Raw genomic sequence first — 10189 nt, 5'->3', positions numbered from 1 at the left:
GGACAGTTTCTGATTTTTAAAATGTATTTTTCTCATTATCCCCCGTACATGAGCTGCAAACTATTGTCCTAAGAAAGAAAAGCCTGTTGTGACCAGTGATGGAGCTGAAGGATTTTGCTCCATGTAGGTGAATCTTCCTTCTCACTACACTTTCCTCTTTCAGGTCAGTAAAAACAAATGTTTTATGTGTTCTTGGCAGGTTCCTGTGCTGCACCTACCACACTGGCATTTTATAGCTATTTCCATTTACTCCCCAGCGTGCTGGACTGACTCCTGTCTCCAGCACGTGGCTGCAGGAACACCCAGGAACTCAGCAAAATCACACCAGAATCTGTGTTCTTGTACAAGCCAGGACTTTCTCACACTCAGATTATTTCATTCACATTCACCCTTCTCCTGCCAGTGCCCATCTCCCCTCACCAGGATAAACAATCTGCTTTAATGGTGTATTTTCTTGGCTGCATATATTATAACTGGCTGTCAGAAAACTTCACAATCCTTTGCTCCTTCAGAAATATACTTTATCTATCCAATATTTTTTTCCCTTTATGCCCATAATTAGTTATTAACAAAATAAATACGTTTTCAGCCTACACCTCACCCAGTTCAACATGTCTCATATAGTATTCAAATTAGAAACATGATCCTGATAAACCAAACTGAAACATTTATAAAGTCTAATTTCCCAAGATTTAATCCAGGAAGGTGAGAGGGTCAAGAGTTGAATGACAGATGGTTGTTATTTATAGGTTTAGATAATTATTGTGTTTGTAACACAAACAGTCTTTTCCTTGCTGTAAATCTAACAGTCTAAAATGAAAAAAAGTGAAAAGAAAGTGATATAATTAAATAAGAATTCAGTTTCTACTTGCAGTGCTCAAATTCAGCCATTCCTGCCCTTAACACATCCTGGCTTCTCTCTGGCTGTGACTTCAGCCACCTTTCCATATGAGAATAAATCTAAACAAAATGTTCATCCTCTGCTACCAACCACACAAGGCAGAAGCACCAGATTTAAAACAGCACTAAATCAAGCTTGGTTTCAAAACACAGAACTTCCCAAGTTTTTGATTCCCCACTGGAAAAGTCTGATACAAATCTGTCATGAATTGCTGAGACATGAGGCTTCCCATATTTTTTCAGCAATGCTTTTCTTGGTTTGTTGTTTGATTCCCCCTGTTTGTTTTTTTTTTTTTTTCTTTCAGGTAATGAAGACACTTCCAGCGTTCTTTATAATTATGGAGGAGAAGGATTGGGAGCTTCACCCGAGACGAGAAAAGCGACTTTTTTTCCTTTGGGAAGTCACCTCCAATCTTCCTTTCTCCCAGCACCAATGGATCCATGAGCTTACCTGGATTTTCCTTGGCTCCTTCTGCTGCTCCTCTGTGCTGGTGTGTGGTAAATACCTACAGGAGCTGCCGAGGAACAGGATGGAGGTGCTGACCTTCCCTTCCCTCAGCCTGGAGTTCTTCAAAGTCAGCCTCAGGGACTTGACATTAAATAGAGGAGCCAAGGCAGGAGAGCTCTGCTCCCCCTTCCGTTTGGCTTCCACGGCTGACTTCTAAAAAGCTGCACGGAGCTGTCAGAGGTTTCCTCTTACCTTTTTACTGAAGCACAACGGCGTGGTGCTGCTCCAGGACAGGATTAGGTCATTCAAACAGCCCAGCAGAGAGAGTGGAGCTCAGCGGTACAGAGGCTCCAAAGGCTGGAAAGATCTGATCTTACATCAGGTGAGAGAAGGCAGCTGGCTGGGCAAGCCAATAATTATGATATCAGCTCTTGCTCGCCTCAGGCAGTCCTGCATTTAATAAGAATACAAATATGACTAAGCTGTATTTTTTTTCCTTGTTCTCTTGGTAATTCCTCAGAGAAGTTGGGCAGGTATTGAGCTCTAACTGTCTGGAAAGAGCGCTCCCTCTCCACCTCTCTGTTTTCCTTTTGATTTAAAATACCCATCTGTTCCCGTGTTTTGCAAACCTATTATCCACCTGTGGTTATTAAAAACACTCTTTCCTGGCATGGAGTTTGCCAGAGGATCCCAAAGCCTCCAGCTCTCAGAAATAGGTGCTTTTCTTGCATTTGTTCAGCCTGAACTCTCAGCGTGGAAAGGAGCCGTGGCTCCACGTTGGAATGTCAAAACATCTTGCACTGTTTAAAACGTCTACAAAACCAGGGCACTCAAGATTTTATTCCTTCCCAAAACCAGAGTGTCTTACACACTCATAAAACCAGGATTAAATCAGAGGAATAGGTTAGTGTGGGCCTGATTTTGTACGTATATTTATGTGGAGAGGCCTTTTTGTGTGCAGATCCGTAGAGAGGAACAGGGATTGAAATGTGCAGTTGCAGGAACGTGTGTTCCTGCTGCCCTTACCTGGCTTTGTGCACACTCTCCTATCCCCTGATCACACCTACTGTAATAATACTCACCTACCTCATAGGGTGTTGTGGGGATTAATTAATGTTTGTAAAGTGCTTTGAAGATGAAAAGCCCTGAATGAGTGCTAAATATAATTATCGTCATTCCACAAAACAGTAGAAACATCTCCATGGCCCCCAGGTCATTGTATAGGTACACCCATGTTTATCTCCCACAGTTATGGTCAGATACTGAACAAGGTATTGAAACTTTGATAAAATTTCCCTCTCTGCTTGGGAAGATGTATTTAAATTCATGTTAAGTTCATGTTATTCCTGAAGGTGTTTTTTTTTTTTTTTTTTTTTTTTTTTTTTTTTTTTTTTGTGATACCTGTTGGAGAATATTTTACACTGATTTGTGGTAGAAAAGCTCTGCCAGGGCATCCACACACCACAAAAACAGGTGGAGGAAAATCAATGTTTTCACCTGTGCTGAATTATTTCCTCTCACAAGTTTGCCAGGTTGATTTTATTAAACCTACCAGAGACTTCTGGTACCAGAAATGAAGACTTTGTCAATTTATCTGCTGGATCTTTTAGTAATGTGGAGTGTTGGTGGATATGCTCTTTCCTGTCTGGAAGATCCCAAAGATAGAGCTGGGTAATGACTTGTCTTTTCCAAGGATTCCACGTTTGAAGTTCCTCAGAGCTGTGTGTCTAAAGCTGCCAGGGGAGGCTCTGAGATGGCTGGGATGACACCCCACATCTCCTCTGCATCGTTCCCAGATTCTGCAACACCTTTAATCTCCAGCCCTGGCTGCGATGGCTGGCACAGACAAATCTGAGATTTTTTTTTTTTTTTGGTGCTGGCAGCCCAGAAGCAAAGCCAGCCCCTGGCCTGGGTGTCCCCCCAACTCCTGGGGTGCAGCTGCTGCAGCCGGGGAGCTGCTGGTCCCCAAGTCTGGCTGCTCTAGCATCACCCTGGTGGGTGTGCTCCCTCCAGCTGGTTGCAGTGCAGAGATAAGAGCCTGAATGAAAGTGAACCACTGACTGCAGAGAATTATCTCTTCATTCCCGGGATAAGGATCAGGAGGAAATACCTAGAGGAAAGCAGGGTGTCCGAATTTGCTGCAGATTTTTCTCTTTCTTGCCAACGTAGGTCACAGCCTTGGATCAACACCCACTTTTGTGGATATGAGGAGCACAGCCCAGCACTGCTTCTTTTCCAGTGGCAAAATAGTTTTGTGGCGTATAAAAATCAGTCATTTTTTCCCTTTGAGAGTTTTGTTTAAGGCAGTTTTTCCTTCAGGAGATGAAGTTGAATGACAGGAGAGATCAAGATGTTTAAATCAGAGCAACCTTGGTTTTGTCAGATGCAGACTAGACTACTGTAAAGTGATAACTTTATATCTCTCCTAGGTCTGGGCTCTCATGGAAAGACTGAACTGTTGATTTGCTGACTGGCAGCTATGCTAAACTGTTAAATTCTGTTCCCTAATCTTATATCTAATTTTGGTGTGGGGGGGGAATTAAAATTGCAGCAATTAAAGTTGTAAAATAAATATTCAAAATGCGAGTCAGTGGAACCCATTCAGTGCTGTCTGTGTCTTCAGTCTGAAGTAACAATGTCAAGTGGAATGAATTCCTATCTTCTTCCACCAGGACTCCTTGTTTTCCCCAGTTTGATCTTTTTCCCCAAATTTTTCCCTGGACTGGTGTTTTCTGCTTTCCAAAGGAAGAGGATAAGCTGAGCTCAAAGCTGTGCACGACACCATGTGTGCAATTCAGAGCGTTTGATCAATTTTAACATTAAATATTCTTTGATTCCTTGACATGGAAAAGCACTGCTGACCTCATTATAAACCCCTCCTGCTATTTATAATTGACAAGAACAGTCTTGTTGATCTGGAAATTTGTCAACCAGTAGTTCTCCCTATGAACTTCACTTTTTGCCCAGCCAAAGCATAAATTAATCCCTTTGATTCAATATTCCTGCTTAATTTAGCAGTGGCATAATTGCTTATTTTTAATACATTGTTTATATTTTATTATGCAGTGATGGCAGCAGTATTTGTTATCATAAATAGCTTTGTAGGCTTACAATTTTTGTATCCTAACATTTGGATGATAAGCTTACAAAATGACTTGAGACGTAATCTAACCAGCTATTCTGCCACCATTAAATAGGAAAAGTGGCCCAGCATCTCTCCCTTGGGATCACCTGAGGGAAGACACACCTGGGTGTAACTTTACCCGTCTGCTGGGCTGCCTTTAAATAGTAGTTAGGACTTGCTTTTTATCTTCTGAGATATCCCTAGGGAATACACACCTTGGTTTAACCTACATACACTTCAGTCCATTTCTGGCCCTCAGAAGTAATCACAAGTGCATTTATCTGGCAGTTGGATGTGTCGAGAAAAACACACTGGTTAAACTGAGCCTGGCAATGGCAGCATCCCAAATATCTCACCAAATCAGAGGATGGTTTGGGCTGGAAGAGACCTTGAAGACCATCTTGTTCCACTTTCCACTCAACCAGCTTGTTCCAACCTGGACTTGAACAACTCCAAGGATTTAAGAGAGTATAGCTCTCATTCCCTCTTCTTTTGGCAAAATCTGTCTTTTGTTCTGTTATTGTTATACAGGAGCTGTGAGCTGGAAGAGTGAAAGATAAAATTTGCCAAGGAGATCTGAATTACACCCTCCAAATCTGGCACACCCGGATTTTGCTCTTTTGTTGGCATTTGCAGAACTTTCAGCTTGCTAATTGTTCAATCTTAAATTAAAATACAAAGAACCATCATTACACGTGAAACATCATTTCCTGACCAGTGATTTAGCACTGCCCGTAAAGCACAGCATGAGGAGCAGTGTGGCAGCCACTGCAAGGTGTTATTTTGTTATTTTGGAAATGAGGCTGAGCTCAGGATGGTGTTAGGCTTGACTCTGTGCCTTTCTGCTCTAGGTGAAATTCAGGAAGGTGATCCAGACACGTGTTGCAGCCATTGTGTCACCAGCACTGGGCTTTGCTCTGCATTTTTGACAAGGCTGCTCTTAGTGTGCAGCTTTCAGTGCAGAAGGGAGATAATTAAATGAAGAGAGAGAGAGATTGGGCTAATAATTGGGAGTAATAATCTCTGATCGCCCTCACAGGTTTATTTTGTCTCCTGCTCAGTTATTTGGTCCTTCTATATTCAGTAGCAGGACCCTGCATTGTTCCAGGGTAGCTGGATCCTTCTCCTGTCCTCAGGGAGGAATTCCCCTTCCTCCTTGGAGTTGATCACTGTAGAAATACAAACTTTCAGGCCTCAGAACCTTCTTCTCTCCTCACAGAACATCATTAGTGAAGAGTTTGCAGCATTCTGTCAACTTTCCCTTTTTTGTTGACACTGTACTTCAGAAAAAGCCTTTTGTGATTTCTTTCCCCCCCTTTTTTTTTTTTTTTTTTTTTTTTTTTTTTTTTTTTTTTGTGAGGAGGTTAACAGAAAGGGAGCAGGCTTTCCTAGCCTGCAGCTGCTGGATAAGTGGTAGCTTGGCAGGCTGTCTTTGTTTGTTTGGTCTTATGGCTTCTGCATTTTTGGCTGCCAGGCTGTTTGCAGCATCACAGAGCTGTGCGGTGCGAGGCTGTCGGGGGAGTTTTGGTGGCATGACAAGGAAAGGAGAGATCCTGCCTTCCCCCAGCCTTCCACCAGCTTCCAGAGCTTGGGAATTGGATGGATGTAAAGCCAGGGCTGTAGAAGAATGTGGCCAATGTCACAATGATGGAATCCCAGCAGTGCTGCTGCCATTGGAGGGGTTGTTCCTCTGTCTCGTCAGCTCCAGCTCCTCTGGCTGAGCAGGACCTCCTGAAGGTCAGAGCACAGGAGATTCAGAGCAGAATGTTGCTGCTGCATCCTGGTTTTAAGGCCCTGAGGGACTGTGGGAGTTTTAAGAACATGTGGATCTCCAAGGGAGACCTTTGAACCACATGAGTCTTCCCAAGCCAATCCTGTCACACTCCTGACTCTGAATATGTCACACAGGTTTGGCCACTTAGTGCCCAGGCATGAGCAGGGAAATGATCACTCATCCATGACTTCATGCTGTTGTTTCTAAGGCTTGCTGCCTGCTCTTTTTATTTTCCATTTATTTTAGGCTGAGTGGTGATTTTGGAGATGTTGAATAACCCACACCTTCCCCCAGTAATGCCCAACTTTTTGTTCTTGGATTGTTTTTTTTTTCTGTTCCTCCTTGCTGATGCTCTGTGGTGAACATGCAGCATCATTTCTGGAGCTGTGGCAGAGCTCAGGAGCAGAATTAGTTTGTGAATAAGATGTTGCTTGGTGGTTCAGATGGAAATGTTTGCAATTCACTGCATTTCACAACCCAAGGTGAAACACTGTGCTCTGGCACTGTTCCTCTACAGCAGCAGAAGAGAATCTTGTTTGAATTGCTGGAGTGTCTCTCCACATCTCCACATCCTCAGCTTGCAAAGGCTCCTAGATGCCTTCCAAAAAAAGTTATGAATTCAGGAATATTGCTCTGGATTTTGCCTTCCTCAACGTACTTTCTGTGGAAGTCAGGGAAACAGGGAAATCCTTCAGCTGGAGATAAAACACTAAACCCTCTTGGTACCACAACCTTTAACAAAGTTTCTCTCCAGTTAGTGACATGATTGGTTCTAAACAGGATGATTAATATTTAGCCAGCTAGAAGCCAGCTAACAGTATTTTACTCCTGCCAGAGGCTTAGGCTAGCACATGATTATCTTCTTATAACTGGCTTGGCAGAAACGTGTGTGTGTTGGTTTGGTGTTTCTTTTCTTTCTCTCTCTCTCTTTTTTTTTTTTTTTTTTTTTTTTTTTAGCCCCTTAACCATTTCTAATAACCAGAACAACTGGTCTGTCTTCTTTCCTTCTTGGAGTATGTGCTTGGATGTTCCTGACTGCTCCATGAGCAGCCAGTGCCAACACATGCACACCCATTTTTTTTTTGTGTGTGTTTCTCCACTTCCATAGAATCTGGGGGAATGTTTTTCCCAAGCTCTCCAAAGTATCAATGGGACAAATACAGATGCATCAGCAGAACTGGGTTGTATTGCAGAAAAACTGGTTTAGGAGCAGAGCTCACATTTAGCTCTCGAATCACAGAGACCCAGGATGGTTTGGGTTGGAAGGGACCTTGAAGATCATCCCATTCCAAGCCCTACCCAAACATTAACCAGGCTGAAATGTGAATTTCTTGTGAGCTGATGAAGAGAACACAGTTATACCTGCAGGACTGGCAGGTGAAGCTGACAGGTGTGGGATACCACCCCTCCAAGGTGTTGTCTCAAATCCTACCAGCCATTATTGTATTGATTTTGGAACAGAAAGGAGAACTGGGAAGAGCAGACCTGGGACATTGGGAAGCACTTGGCTTTTCCTGACCAATTATAATGCAAACACAGCCTGGGATGAATTATCTGACCCAGACTAGAGCAGTGCCTGGATTTAGGGAAATAAGCAGCATGTTCAGCAGGAAGGTTATGGAGTCAGAGCTGTCTGTAGCCAGGCTCTGAGCTGACCTCCCAGTGTTCAGGACTTTGCAGCCATCAGGTCAATAATCAGAATTCCCAGCTTCTCCCCATCCTCTCCAAATAATTTCCCCACCTTTCTTGGACCATCTTCATCTTCCCCTTCACCTCCAATAGTGGAAAACACCAAAATTTTGTCCTTCCTCAAACAGCCACTGAATTCATCCAAGAGGTATTATCTTAAAAATGAGAAAATGATTCAATGAAAGAAGGAGTGAATCACGTAAATACCCGGAGTGCTGCACCTCAGCAATGTCCCTCCCTTCTGAGTACAAAGCAAAGAACAAAAGCAGGCTGCAGCCTGGCATGGGCCCCTCCTAGATGACTTACTGGGACTGTGAAATCATCAGAAGCCTCAGAAAGAAGTGCTTAGGCAGCGTTTATAACTTGATTTTCTTCTCTTCAGTCCTCTGTGAGCATGGACCTGCTCATTGTGTTCTCTTTCTTCTCATCCAGGAGACGGATGAAGAAGGCAAATATTTAATGCTCGCTGAATTCTGGATGCTTTTTACATTTTAGAGGTTGGCAATGGGTGTTTTAGAGCTAAAACATTGCATGGAGGAAGGGGCATAAATATTATAAGGTTGTGAAAATATGAAACCGCATTTTTATTGCTGAGGATGATTTTAAACACGCTCTTAGAAAACAGGCAATATGAAATCTTGTGGTCTGTTCAAATGGAGAGTTTAAAAGGGAGGTAAAAGTCCTCAGCAGGCCATTAATTCCTATCTGGCAGCCAAACCAAGATTGCTTCAGCACTTAGAGGAGCTTCAGTTAGAATGAAATATTGATCTCAGATTGCCAGATTCAAAATTAAGTGAGATACAAGAGTCAGAGTAGAAGGTATTCAGTGCAAAGTATGCTGTGAAAGATCCTAATTATTTTATGAAAAATCATAGTACAAAAGATGAAAAGAGCCAAGGAGGATAAAAAGGAAGTAATTGCAACCCTGAGGTTTCCATCCTTAAAACAAGTATTTTGAGTTAATGTGATTCTCCAAATGCTCCAGTCCAAAAAGTTCCTCAGGAAGCAACAAGATCAGTTCTCCCTCCTTGCCATGCCTCTGGAAGTCCTGAGTTTTTAATGGTTTATTCAATGAAATGGGAATTCTCTGCAGCCACCCCACAGTGCTGAAATGTCTTTGTCAGTGGTTTTTTTTCCCTTTCTCATTGCCCTCCTCAGTTGTTTTTCTGCACTGTGTGCTTTTCACTCTGGCTCTTGTGACATCAGTGGCGAATGTCTGTGAGGAATTGCCTCGGGCCAGTGTGACTTTCAAAGGATAAGACAATTTGTTCCCTTGCCAATGAACAGTTTATTACATTTCTAATTATTGTTATTAGTCTGGCAGGTGGTGCCATGCATGATATTTTTACAACTGCCAAAGATGCAGGTACTTCTTTCATGATGAAAAAATAACCTGGGTAAGATTTAAAGGAAAACCAGGTGCTCTGCTGTTGTATGTGCTGGATAATTCTTTGCACTAATGTGGTGTCCTGGTTATTTTCAAATCTCAAGTTTAAACATCCTGACTCCTGTAAGATTTTGTTGTGAGACCAATTGTAATTAGAGTGTGTTAGCAGCCTAGGTTAGATATGGAGATTTCTCTCCCTCCCTCCCTCTCAAGTTCTTTCCTCTAATCTTTATTACTCTACTTGTTGTGCAAATTAAAGACTCATCATATTTATAAACTCTAACTCAGAGTTCACGTTAATCACTGCCTAAGAATACTAAATACCCCTTTCCCAATGGAGATCTGAGTTCCTGAACACAGAGATTGGACTTTCTCTGCTCCGTGGGGTTGCATTCAGTCAGATTAAAGACATAAAAATGATATAAATACTCTGTGCTGGTGCAATACCTTAATATCCCTCTTGAGCAGCCCAGTCCAGTTCCACCCACTGCTGCCTGTGCAGAGCAGTTTATAAAACTCTGAGCAACCTGATCTAGTGAAAGGTGTCCCTGCCCATGGCAGGCTGTTAGGATGAGATGGTTTTTAATGGTTTTAGCCTCCAACTCTCCATTATTCCATGATAAATTGTGTCATTCGGGCCTTTTGCACTCTCCTGGTATTGTGTGGCAAAATACACTTTCTTAAAGCAGTTTCACACTGTTTATCCAGCCAATTCAAAATCAATAGAGAAATGAAACTGATTTATTCCCTGATGTTTTCAATAGCCCAGCTGACGATAATTAGAAGGGCCAAAGTCCAGCCAGAACTGAATCTGACCACTGCTGTAAAAGGCAATAAAACTGTTCCTATAAATACATCAGTAACAGA

Source organism: Lonchura striata, chromosome 20, assembly GCF_046129695.1.
Source record: "Lonchura striata isolate bLonStr1 chromosome 20, bLonStr1.mat, whole genome shotgun sequence".
Taxonomy (NCBI): Eukaryota; Metazoa; Chordata; class Aves; order Passeriformes; family Estrildidae; genus Lonchura; species Lonchura striata.
The sequence above is the reverse complement of the archived record's forward strand: the minus strand, read 5'-3'. Positions refer to the sequence as shown.